We start from the raw sequence: 13,880 nt of genomic DNA on the forward strand, positions 1-13,880 counted from the left end.
CAAAGAATGGACAGCCGCGTGATATTGCTGCAGATAACAGCCTCTCATTGTTGCCAGCCCTTTTATTTACGCTCTGTGCTTCTTCATAGCAAAGCAATCGATCCTCATCTTAGGCATTTTGTGTCTGAAAATCAATACCTCGATTACGTTTGCTTCTCTTTCTTTTTGGCTCGGATAATTTCATGACGACTTTTGCCTGATGGAGGACGCCACAAATGTCTGAAAATGTCAGTGTGTTTTCATGAGGGGTTGCTGCAGGCTAGCAAGTCGGCACAACCCAAACGCGTTTAGCCTTGCATTCCCACTGAACTACGCCATGTCAAGGACCCGAGGGGGTGGAAAAGCGAAGAGGGAGTAGTGCAGGTGTAAGGGGGAGATAACTTGGTGATTTGTGGAGCCCTCCAGACATCAGCTCCTTGGCAGGAGTTAGCGATGTTAGCACAAGGTTAGCTGGCATCACCCTGATTGGAAGAAGAAGCACTTATTTTTTTCAAAACATGGCTGCAAAGTGAACAATTGCACATACAAACAAATATAATTGTTTATTTCATCTCCATACACTCATCCTGAGACAGAAGATGGTGGTCCAGAATTTTTTCAAAGTCCGGAAGTCGTTCTCCATGGGTTCCCCGAACTGAGTTTATCCCCTCGGGGACTGCCAAAGCTGCATGCCGCTTGGATAGGCCCGAAAGGACTCTTTCAGTTTCATGGTGTACCTCACTGCTGATATCCACCACCGGCTTCTGGGATTACTGCCACAACGGGCACCAACCACCTCGACAATGGAGGCACTGAACATGGCTCACTCAAGCTTGTCTGTTGCCTTGCTTGGAACATGGTCAAAGCACTCCCGGAGGTGGGAGTTGAAACTCTTTATGATGAGAGACTCCTACAGATGTTCCCAAAAGACCCTCACAATAAAACAACTAAATTTGGGCCTGCCAGGTCTGACTGGCGTACTCTCCCACCATCTGAGCGCCACACCTCTCGTTACTCGTGTCCAAGACACATGACCGGAAGTCTGACGACTTCTCAGCTTAAAGTCTATCATCAAATGAGAGTGTCCTAGTGCCATGTGCAGGTGGACATCCTTATGCTTGGTGCTCGTTATACAATCTCTGATGAGCACAAAAGTCCATTAACAAAGACCAGTTGGGCATATTCCCTCCAATCACGCCTCTCCAGGTCTCACTGTCTTTGCAACGTGAGCGTTGAAGTTCCGGAGCAGAACAAGGAAATCCCCAGAGGGAGTGCTCTCCAGTACTCCCTCTAGAGAATCAAAAAAGGAGGGGGTACTGTGAAGCGCTGTTTGACACAGATATGCCAACAATCAGAACCTTTCCCCCCCACTTGAAAGCGGAGGGAGACTGCCCTCTCATCCACCGGGTTAGACTCCATCCTACAGGCACTGAGCCTGGACAACAAGTATTGCCACCCCTGCCCGTCCCAGCAGAGTGGAAGAGAGTCCAACCCCTCTCTAGGACTTGTTCCAAAACCCTTGCTACATGTCAAGGTGAGTCCGACCATGTGTAGCCAGAACTTATCAACATTGCGTGCCAGCTCAGGCTTCTTCCCCACCAGAGAGGTGACATTCCACATGCCCAGAGTTGGCTTCTGCAGCTGAAGAGCCGACCGGAAGGTCCCCAGTTTCCACTCATCTTGAACTTCACCCAATCCCTTTGGCCCTTCCTATGAGTAATGGGGGACCTATGTTGCCCCTTCCGACTGTGCTTGGCTGGGCCCCATGGGTACTTCCTCAGCCACCAGGCGCTTGTCATTGATCCCAGCCCCCAGTGCTGGCTCCAGAGCGAATCCCCAGCAAGCACTCTAGAGTTAAAACAGGACCGCTGAGTCGGCACCCACTTCCGTATTATGCCCTGTGCGGGTTTGGCCGCCATGATGGTGAGCAGAATCCAGAAACATTGCATTGTAAACATGTCCTCGGCACACTGCTCAGCCTTTAAATGCTCTCATAGACAGCCCAAAAGACCAGATTTGTCATTTTTCAAGTTCCCCAAAAACAAAGACAAGTAAATGTTGAACACTGTTACAAGTGGACAAGACAAGTGTATATTTTGTGGAGCTCCCATACAATATATATAGTATATTTGTTTCTCTGGGTGATTAGTTGAATTCATGACAAGTCCGTCATGATGATGATGATTTAGGCAATGATCCCCGACCCCCTGGCGGGCCGTGGGTCATTTAGTACCGGGCCGCTCAGAAAGAAAAAATAATTTCCATGATGTTTTATTTTGAAAAGTGTCCGGATTCTCTCTGTAAAACAGCGATGTAATAATCTCTCTGGAAAAACTTCAGGCTTGAACAGGTGGATGGTGGGTCGGCATTCATTTTGTGCTTTTAATGTGATGTTCATGTCTTAGTTTTACGCAATACATAATAAATAAGATCAATAAGATAAATTAGATCGCTACAATGCAATTTGATCGCTACAATGTACTAACCCCGCCTTATCTTGTGGGAAGACAAGCCGGTCTGTGGGTCAAAAAAGGTTGGGGACGACTGATTTAGGCTTTAGTCTATCAAATGTATTAACAATGCCATGACTGAAATAAATGTTGTATTGTGTGAATACTTTCAGTTAAATATCCATATAATATAAATACCTTTATATCAAATTAAATTTCCTACCCACACTTGCAGGTTATTTTGTTATATTGTTTAACTATAGTGGCAAATTTTTATTTTTATTTTTTATTCATTACAATTATTATGATTTATTATTATTTTGTATGTTGTTTGTTAAATGTTGGTAACACTGTAAGGAAGGGAAAAAGTCAAATAAAGAAGTAAAAAGGCTCTTTTTGCTGCTCAGGTTTTTATTGACATCTACATGTAGGTCATATTTCTGCAGTGTAATGGATTTTTACACATTTATATATATATATATATACTGTATATTATACAATTAGTTGTGTTTTGTAAATAACATTCATCCATTTTATCAAAGTGTATGCACAGCGTACAATTTTATTTTACACTCAGCTCAGAGCTAGTGAAGACCTTGTATTGTCCGCCAAGCCCCGCCCACCTCTCTTGCTCTCCATCATGTCGGACTTTCCCCTCCACAGTGTACTACACTCTGTTTCGTTCATTTGTGGTAGTCGGCAATGTTGTTTTAACTCTAGAATCCTTGATCCCCAGTGACACGCATGGGGGCAAGAGGAAAATGCAATCCTTTTATGGAGCTACTTTTTTCTGGTTGCTCCCCTAGAACTGGTTTTGGCTGACCGTACCAGGGACAAAAAAAGCCCCCAACAACTTAGCTCCTAGGATCAGAGGAGCAGTTAAGCAGTGATTTTTACCCCCGCTTTTATTCTTGAATACCAGTTAGGCTAGCAGCTAATTCAAGGTCTTTGTGAGGTTGTAGGTTATCAGCCACATTTTGAAGCTGGGCTAGTGGGGGCGTTAGTGGCTTGGTTAGAAACTAATCTAACTGTTTGGTGTAACAACTTGATTAGCCTCTTGGTTAAAAGATAGGTTGGCCCGTGGGCCATTTGCGGCCCACGACCTGTCTTTAAAGATGACTGTAATACGGCCTGCGACAAGCCAGTGTTACTCGTAGGATGCACACAAGCCTACACTGAACTACTGTAAGAGTGAGTGAGTCACTTAAAAAATGTGGTCAAAAAAAGTCCACCCATTTTCTATACCGCTGGTCTTCATTAGGGTCACGGGTAAGCTGGAGCCTATCCCAGCTGAATGCAGCAAAATATAAACTGTGAAATTATTTATTCATTTGATTCACCCTATTACTGTATCAAGATATTATTGTTATTGTGAGCCATGTATCGCGTGTCGTCTCGTGAGATTCCCAGGCCTACTCCCAATACTTGATGCGGCCCAGCCTCACTCAGACTCTACCTCCAGCGGCCCCCAGGTAAATTGTGTATGAGACCCCTGCTTTAGATTAACAACTGGATTAGCAGCTCTCTTACCAGCCAATTTAAACAGTTATTTTAGCTGTCAATTCAGCAGCTTGGTTGAGCAGATGAGTTAGCATCTTGATTAGCAGCCAGCCTGATTAGCAGCTAGGTTTGCAGTAACTTGGATTAGCAGCTGGGTAAGACTCAAGGTTAAAAAATGGGTTAACAGCTAGGTTAGTAGCTCATTTAGTATCTTGGTTTAACAGTTAATTGATCATGTCATCATAATGTAATTTCTCATCTCTTCTTTATTATTTTCCTTGCTGTTTTGTGTGTTTGTTTTGAACAAGGATTGTATTGGAAAGACAAGTTGGCCTCGCTATAGTGGAGCTCCACTTTAATTTGCAGTTAGATTGCACTATTTTACATGCGTCTCCATGCCCTTGTCTGGCGAGGAGGAGGATGCACTGGCAGCACTATTCTTCCATCATGTCCTGTCACTTTATTACACGGTGTGGGGGAGGAAGATGACTGATATCCAGCAACTTAATCCTGGAATGTGGACAACTATTTCATGCTTAGATTTTCTCTTTTTATCTATCCATCTCTGGATATAAATCAAGCCGTGCCTTTTTATGTCGACGAGGATAAATTGAGATAACTGTTTCATCATAAACATAAATATTAAATGAAAAATGGCTGCTGTGTTTTGGCAAGGAAAGCTAATGTGAAGTGGAGCTGCTTACTGACATTTGAGTGATAAAGCGATTGTGGCAAATGAAGACGTATCTGACACACTTGCTGAATTACAAATGTTATTACTTACTATTATCATTACTTTACCTGTGCTAGGGCTGGGAGATATATGGATATGTTTAAAATATCAATATTTCTTTTAAGCACGTTATCAAAAACAAGCATATCGTTCATATCGATATAGACCAGATTTGATGCGGAGGTCTCATGTTTCAAGATGGCGCCGCCCGAGTGGCAGCGCGTTACAGCAGCTCCGTATTTTCATCACCGTATTTAATAGTGCTTTATTCGTACTTTCTTATTGTTTTTTGCGCCATACCGACCCCTTAAGCAAGTGTGCAGCTATGGATGCTCATCTTGTTACGTTTGTAGCTTGGCTCTTGCTAGTTGCGGGAGATGCATTCGTTCACGGCTCCACTGTTTCACTCGGGAGCAGCTGTTAGCTTTGAGCCACACACCCCTTCGCTACGCCGAGTGACCGGAGATCCCCGCGGAAATACGGAGCAGGAGAGGCCGCATAGCGGGAGTGAAGCGCGAACAGCGGAAAAGACTGTATAAACCATGTTTACCGTCTGTCATTGTGGGGAATGTGAGATCTCTCCCCAACAAGATGGAAGCGCTAAGGCTGCATAGGGGCTACTGTGAGTGCAGCCTGATGAGGATTGAAGATTATACTTTTTCTAAATTTATTTCAAAGAGAGAACGGGCTGTTTCATTCAGCGGCTATTTTTCAACAACTTTGCACGCATATTTGAGTTTGTCTAAACTCACTTTGTGGAAAAAGAATATCGTGATATATACTGTATATCGATACTCAGCTGAAATATATCGGGGTATGACTTTTAGTCCATATCGCCTCGCCCTAACATGCACATGATGCGAGTCATTTTCATTTTGAAATGTTAGCCTTTGGGATAGAGTGGATTTGTGCTACATTGGTGTCTTCCGATCGTGCTTGTTCGTTTAGCAACTGAGTTGAATGCTTGAGAGAATGCTTGAATTATAGCGGGGGCGTACCTAAACTGCACAAAGGTTGACTGGAGAGAGGCTGTTACTTCCAAAATGATGTACAGTATAGCGCGACAATACATAATTGATGATTAATCAATCATCCAATTAATTGACAACAGTTTTGGTATTTGATTAATCATTTCTTTTATTTAAAAAAGTAAATATCCTCTGATTTCAGCCTCTCAAATGTGAATATTTTTCAATTTCCTTAGTCATTCATGAAAGCCGACCAATTGTTTTTGTGCTTCAGGCAAAACAACAAAACAAGATTCGCACACATCAGCTTTGACTTTGGAAAACAGTGATCGACTTTTTGGCTTTTTTTTTATGTTGCGGACCAAACCACCAACTGTTTGTGTTTGGATCATATTGATTTGGTCGTCCATGGCCTGACTTGATTAATTGAAAACAACAGGCTTCAGATTAATCGGAAGAAAATGATCATTAGTCCTATACAACTTGCATCTACGCTTGGGCTGGCCACCAATATGCCTGAAAGTCACTTGATTCACTCTGATTCAGAAGATGTCTGATGGGATGTGTTGTTTTATGTACGACCACGCATTTCTTAGGTTTTTTGAGGTTTGTGCTTGAAAAAAAAACAGGAAAAGGCTTAAACTCCCCGTGTCACATATGCAATCCATTTGTAGGTAGAGAATATTGGCTGGTGTAGCTTTATTGCTTCTTGACCTGTCCACTGAGGACAATGTTTCCTGTGTGTCACTTCAAAACCTTTTTTTTTTCCAAGCAGCTTACCTGTACGGCTCGATTGAATATTTGATTTGAGCGTATAATCCTGTTAATCACTGCAGTGGATGTGTTCTGATTGATTCTACTCTGACACATGGACTTAATATCCGAGGCGCTGCTCTGAATATTTCTCATTGCTGTGTTGCGGTTTGCCACTCCACATCGAAGCCATTGCAGTTGATGTGTTTCCAGGGGTGTGGAGGGGGCGTTGAGGAATTCATACAGCGAGAATTATATTTTTCATTTTCTACTCCCATGATCTCTTGTATTGGTGAAGTGAAACGTTGTATTGCTTGTGTTCGCCTTGTATATTCTGCCTGAAATGGCCTGCTGTTAGTGTATGTGGCAAGCAACCAGACGCCAAAGCCAGACAACAAAAAAACAATTACAGCAGCACTTGGTATGATTACAAAGACTATAGCTGCTTTTTGGTTTGGAGTATTTGAGTTACGTGACATAATGTGTCTTGAAGGCTGCCCAATCAAGCCCTTTATGCAAATGTTCTTTACCGCACAGCAGGTGGTCTCATGACAAAATAGTGAGCCACACCAAAGTGCATAACAAGTGTCTTTTTTAAATTTTTGGTCCCTCCCGGACCAGAAAAGATGATAACACGATGATGATAAAATAGATTTTGCGTAAGGCTCCCTTCCCCCCCCCGTACCACTTTTGTTGAAAAGTAGCATTTTCTGCCATTATTGGGTCCCGCTGGGACCCCCACATGCGGGTGTAGGAGGTTTCCCTCACCTCCTAGACCAGAAGATCAGAAAAGTGTCATGGAAGCAAGACGAAAAAATTGATTTAGCCATTTTTAAAGTCTTGCCGGGATGAAGCGCAAAACTGAACGCAGCGTAAGACTTATCCTCCCAATCCTCTCAAGCACTGCAGCGACCTCTCCTAAAACAAAGACCATTGATGTAACAGTGCGCACATCATAAAATAAATCTTAATAGCTTTTACATTGTCTGACTAAACCCAGTTTTTTCCTCCTTTGCCAAGGTTAATGTCCTACATTGTTGGAAAACATGTCCCTGGCTAAATGAGACCACATCTTAAAGACACACATAGAACAGAGAGAGAAGAGATCGCTAATAGAGAGATGAGGATGCAGTGAGCTGATAACAACACAGCGCCTGAGGGGGATATCTTGCAGAAAGAGTGGGAGATACTGAAGCAGATAGAACACAGGCAAGATTCTCACCTAGACTGAGACGTCATGACACGTACCTTCACATGACAGGTAGATCGTGAAAACAGGTTCAATTTATGACTTTGGGTTTATTATCTGTTTTGCATACAGATGTTGTCAAGTTATCACTTTTCATAGACACATACAGAAACACTATTATTACAATATAATAGACCATTACATAAAACATCTGAAAATAAATAGAAATCCGTATAATAAAATTGTAATTGTAATAAAATAATTCAATTTCAACCTTGATCATTGATACTTCCAACCAACTTATGCTTTTACATAAATAAAAAGGTCATTACATGAAAAGAATCATGAATTAATAAACGAATACCTCAATAAATAAGTTGCAGGTGAAATACATTTACTGGACATGAAATAAATAGTGTCTTCAATTCAAATAAATTAATACAAAGTCAATAAAATAAATTAAATAAAGTCAATTAAATAAAATGGGGATTAAATAAATAAAAAGGTTTTTACATAAAAGAAATGTGGCCATAAATAAATAAGTGAATAAATAAATCATGATTAAATAAATAATGCACTTGTTAAATAAATACATTCATTGTGAAATAAATAAATACACAAATAACTTTTTATAAAGTAATAAATAAATAAAAAGGCGGTGAATGAAACTGGTCATGAAATGAGTGAATCCGAAATGAATAAGTATGTCATAATTTGGTAAATTGGTTATGAGTTAAATTATTTGGTTATGAAAGAAATAAATGGGTTGGTGATGAAATTGATGAATACATAGGTTAAGGGTTATATTTCACAATTTAATTAATTCATGGACAATTAAAAAATATGACACATTTTAAGATTTGTTTTTGTTTGTTTTTATTGAGCATGAAGAAATGACTTTGATATTTCATTTTATTTTTTGATTTGTTCAGTTTTGGCTCAAGCTTCCTTCCATATCGGAAGCAACCTATAAACACACAAATAAACAAACTTGAGGATAAAAGCGTGTCAATGAAGATATAATGTCCTTGGCCGAAGTAAAGCATCCAACTCAACGTAGCGCCTTTAAATTGTTATTCAATTTGTGTTTGTGTATGGGGGCCGAGCGCTAATGTGGTTACAGACAGAATTAATGGGTTTATTTAGTGAGCATTACAGGATGCAATAGCATAAAGCACCATCCTAATTATTCACCGGGAGCTATCGGGTCTTGTGGTTACATCTGCTAGAAAAGAGAGAGAGAGAGGGTGGAAAAGAAATCTATTTTAAAGTGGCAATAAGCAGCAGAATGTTTCTCTCTGCTGTGGCCTCCTCTCGGTTGCATCCTGCTTCCACAAGACAAGCTTCACTGCCACAGAAGATAACTTTTAACACTGTGGAGAGTCCCAGTTGCATGAGTGCCATGCATGCTTAATGTCCTCTCACATGGAAAGTGAAATGAGTCGAAGTTCAGGCCGAATGTTGCACCCTGTCGTCATATTCCCAGCTGCATGTGGGACTAAAGAAAGGCGACAAGGGATGCATCATAGCAAGAGTAGAGTATCGTGACCCACTTTTAGGGGGAGGATTGACCACTAAAAACCTTGTCAAATGTTACCAACCCAACAATAGTCACAAAAAGGGTAATATCCATTATTTCAACTGTCAGTTAATTATTGTCAAGTCTTAGTTATTGACAAAAGAATCCAAATAGAGCGAAAGAGTTCACCACACCACATCCCCCAGGACCACCTGACCTGGAGCACTGCAGTGTGAAAATCCCTTCCACAGCTTCAATCAATTTTATCAGTTGCTCACTTGTCAGTCTTGCCAAGAGGGTGGACATTCACGGTAACCTCCTGCAGTGAAAGCTCTCTGAGAGACCCTGTGCACACCAAAATGTTCTGGGATTTTTTTTTTTGCTGGGTTGAAAAACATTTACGTCCACACTGTGCCGGATTAGTAAATAGTTGCATCCAGGCGGGAACGAATCACTCGGTGAAAACAACGTAATACATAAACACACCAACCTGTGGCGTTGTAAGATAGAAGCACGTGACACCAAAACTATAGAAGAAGAAAGAATACATAAAGTCTGTTGTCTGTTGGCTCAGTAGAGCAGATATATGTTTGTATCCCAGCGCTCTGGCAACACTGCAAATATCCTCAAAGCAATCGCACCGAGCACAACAATGACCACTTCAATGGCACCTTTTTTTTGTCCAGCTCTTCTTAACTTTTTCGTCTTTGGGCCAATTAAAAAGATGAACACCGTGAGCTGTGCTATTACTGCAAACTCCTGTGACACAAAGTTTTGGCATTCTCTCCAAAACTTCCAAAAAAATTTGCTTGAAACCCTTGTGATGTTCACAGGCGACTACACAGAAAACAATATGCCGACAGGCGTCCTTGCAGGAAATCTTGCTGGTATGACGTCACAACTCAAGGGGCTACAGAAAAAAGGGTCTGTCTTTAAAGTTTATTATCTTGAAAATTAATTGACTTACATCTGTGTGTGCTATTTCTTCACTTTACGTGTGTTTGAGAATTTGGGATGACCTTTAAGGCAGCAGACTCTCTTAAAATTGTAATAAACATCACAGTCATCTACAATTCCTAACTACTGGTAATGTTACTGTGAGCCCAGTAATGTTTTAGAAACATGAGCGGCAGCTCTGCTCACTTGCAGTAAACCATCTAGTTCAGCGGTGCAACAAAGTGCGGCCCGGGGGCCATTTGCGGCCCACAGCTGTGATTTAATCATGCCGCAGCATAGTCTAAAAATATAATTTAACAAGAAAAGTAAAGAAAATAAAACCAACAGCAGCAAAAATGGAAAAATCAGTCAAAAGTCAAAATAATAGAGAAGAGTTGTAATCTAGCAAGGAAAAAAAATACATAATTTCACAAGAATAAAGTAATAGTATGAGGAAAAATATCATTTTATTAGCATGAAGTTGAAACATTAAAGATTTTTTTTCTTTTCTAAAGTCAAAAACAATGAATAAAGTAATTTTTTGGAAACTTAAGTTTGAGAAGGGAAAATTTATAGTTTGAGAATAAAGTGAAAATATTAGGAGAAGAAAATATACAAAAAGTTGAAATATTTGGAAAATTATACAAAAAAAACAACAGCAGAAATGCAAAACAGCAGAAAATTTACCAGAGTAAAGTCAAAATATTGTTTGTTGTTTTTTTGCCAGCATTGTTTGTTGCCGGTTCATTATTCTTCTGTTGGTTGCTCTACATGCTCATACTCTACCATGTAAGTTTTTGGAAGCCTGTTTTGAACTTTGCTCACTCGAGCCCTGGCTGTTTTTGGCTCAAGCTACGTGTTGTACCTTTTCCTGCTTGCTGTGCTTAAATAAAAAGCCTTTTTGACTGCACCGTGACATTATGTCATTGTCCTCCAGGGAAGCGCACTTTGCTCCTAAAGCGCCCCGTGACAATTGGCTCCAAATGCCGGCCTCCTTGACTACTAAAAATCGGCATTGGTATCGGCCCTTAAAAACACATATCGGTCGATCTCAAGCCAGTAGCACTCATGTAGCACCACTACTACCACCATTTAGGCAAGACAATTATCTTGGTAGTCACTTGCGTTTCCAGCTCTGTGTTTAGTCATTTTTAGAGGAAAGTAAATCTATACTGCGATACAAGCGGTACACTGACTATTCTTAAGTATACCTATCATTCTCCTGAGAGTGTGAAATGTTATTTTCTAACCAATTAGGATATTAAAGTATTACTTGTTCTGTTTCAGTTTATGAAGAAAAATATTTCATGCAAGAAGGGCACTGTTTACTAAAATGCACACTGAGTTGTTTTACTTTGGAAGTCACAACAGCTGAAACGGTAGTTCCACCGTTTTTGATTGTTTCATCGTGTTTGCGACATACTTTTGCATGTCACAAATGGAGATGCGCAAATGGGACATCACATTGTGTTTTATACACGAGGCACAAAGAAAGTATTCAACAGTGTTTCTCCTGTTGATTCAATGTTTTTCCAGTGCGGCTGCAGCTATCGAGTATTCTACTGAAATGTTTTTGGATTAATCAAGTAATCGGGAAAAAAAAAACATTTTTGCTTGGTTAAAGAGCAATTATAAATACATAAGAGAAAATAAAACATTTCACTAAATAATGAATATATAATATAATTGGTTACATTATTTAGATAATCAACCGTTTTATTTCTTAAGTTCTCATTGTGCATCGGAAGAAACTGTATTTTCTTGGGGCTGATGGACTACATGATGGTGCTTTTGTAGATGCATTTATCCATCCCAGACTGTAACTATTTACTGGTAAAGGAGAGAAATAATAATTAATGTACCTTTTAAGACATTCCTACGACTAAATGACATATTACATTATGTTGATTGCTGTGCATTTATAAATCCTAAGCTTAGACAGGCTGACTAGAAATAAGATGATTATTTATTATAAAATATTGAGCTTTTGCAGTGTTCAAAGTAAAATGAAAACACCTTCTGCAGTGGAACCCATTTCTCTCAACTAAGTGAGTGAGACACGCACATCCTTGTTTCATTACACAGTATTGTGTGCTAGAAATGAGCAGCTACTGATTAGCGAGCTTAAATGTTTTTATTTTTCATCTTCTTAACTCACAGCACTGTTTTTGCAGATGAAATAAACCCTGTATGAAGTCCCGTTACCTTTGTAATAATCTGCCACATATTCGACAGTAGTCATAATTAAGAGAAAGCTAGCCCTCCACACGGCTAACGTTATGTTGGTAAGGTACATTAACCTTAATCTCACTGATTTGCGCTGCGGTAATTTTATCTTGTCTCAGATCTTCCACTCCATTCTGGAGGAGAAGATGCAACATATAAGATGTGCTGTTGTGGTATGTAAGTGCCACGTTACAACGAATACACGTCACGGTGTTCAACTTGCTGTTTAGCAACGTTTTTTACATTTTGTTTTCCTTCTCTTTTGTCGTCTTGCCGCTTTCTCTCGTCTCTTCAATCTTCCCACGACATTCGGTTCCTTCTTTGACCTCTGCGTGGGTGACGTAAGCACATTAGTGACGTAAGCGAATCCTCGAGGCAGAAAAAAATCCCAGATTTTTTGTAATCGAGGAACTCGATTTATTCGAGGAATTTTTGCAGTCCTAGTTTGGAGTATATTTTTATTTGGTTATAGCTCCAAATCACTGTAGTCTTGGCGTCATGCCGCTTAAAGTGATGGCACCATCTCTGGTACTCCTTTCAGAAGAATCACCCATATCCAAGTGCAATACTATCCCTTGAGAAGATATACTGTAATAAAAATGGAAATAGAAAACCCACGTTCCTGCTTTTACCAGGTCGTAGTCATGTAAACATACTTTTAGGCAGCCATGATAGAATGTTATCAGTCATAACAAAAAAGAGAATTTCTCTTAAGAACCCACCCATTACCGTCTATATCTTGTCAACAAGGTTGAATATGAATATGCACCCCCACAACTCTTAAAAAGCAGAGAAGGCAGGATAGGTCACGTCTTTGCTACCACCTTTCTGTCTGTCTATTAGACCGACTGCAGCATGTTCGCTGCTTCCTGGTCCCGCCGAGGTCTTTGCTTGCAGCAGAAAGTTGCCCCGCGGACACTGATGGATTGCTGCACACTTTATCACAGATGGATTACAATTACAACGCTTACAGTGATTACAGTGGCGGCAGCACCAGCAAATAGTTTGTCCCAGTGAACTGCATGAATCCATGGTGAGACGTTTTGATGCAAAAATCTACCAATCCCCAATCACAGCTCTGGTGTGTAAGAACATGTTAATGGACAAGGAGCGTGCATGCATGGGAGTAGTGGCGCTCACAGTATACAGGCTTGTGTGTTGAATGTGTATTAGGTGCGATGCTGCTGTGACACTGGTTTGTCTTCATGCAAGATTACACACAGACTACACGTTTCACATGTATATACTGTACAGCTATATTGCACAACACAGCAGCAATAAAAAAGTACTTGTGGTAAAGCCACACTCAGCCAGCATTAATAGTGCTGATGAGTTCATTGTAAATAACAGTATGGCAATTGTAACACACATAACAGCTGAGTAGCAACATTTTATAACACATGCAGAGGTAGATAAAGATATCATTCATGATACTTCAAATGCAGCTACGCCATCTTGTCTAGTTGTTAAAAACTACATCAGGAGGTTGCTGACAGCCACAGCTGTTAAGCCAATGTTTTTGACCCGCGGCTAATAACCTTGGTGGTTATTACCTTTTGTAGACCACACACCCAGAGCATTGAACAGAGGCGTTAATAAAGAATCATAAACAGTGGAGGATGCTCAG

The 13,880-nt window shown here is 40.4% G+C and overlaps 1 protein-coding gene across 4 annotated transcripts in view; it reads left to right on the top strand.

Annotated features, from left to right (window-relative positions):
* drp2 (dystrophin related protein 2) overlaps nt 1-13,880 on the top strand; it is a 310,714-nt gene that overhangs the window by 43,486 nt on the left and 253,348 nt on the right. The window lies entirely within an intron of this gene.

Source organism: Dunckerocampus dactyliophorus, chromosome 11, assembly GCF_027744805.1.
Source record: "Dunckerocampus dactyliophorus isolate RoL2022-P2 chromosome 11, RoL_Ddac_1.1, whole genome shotgun sequence".
NCBI lineage: Eukaryota > Metazoa > Chordata > Actinopteri > Syngnathiformes > Syngnathidae > Dunckerocampus > Dunckerocampus dactyliophorus.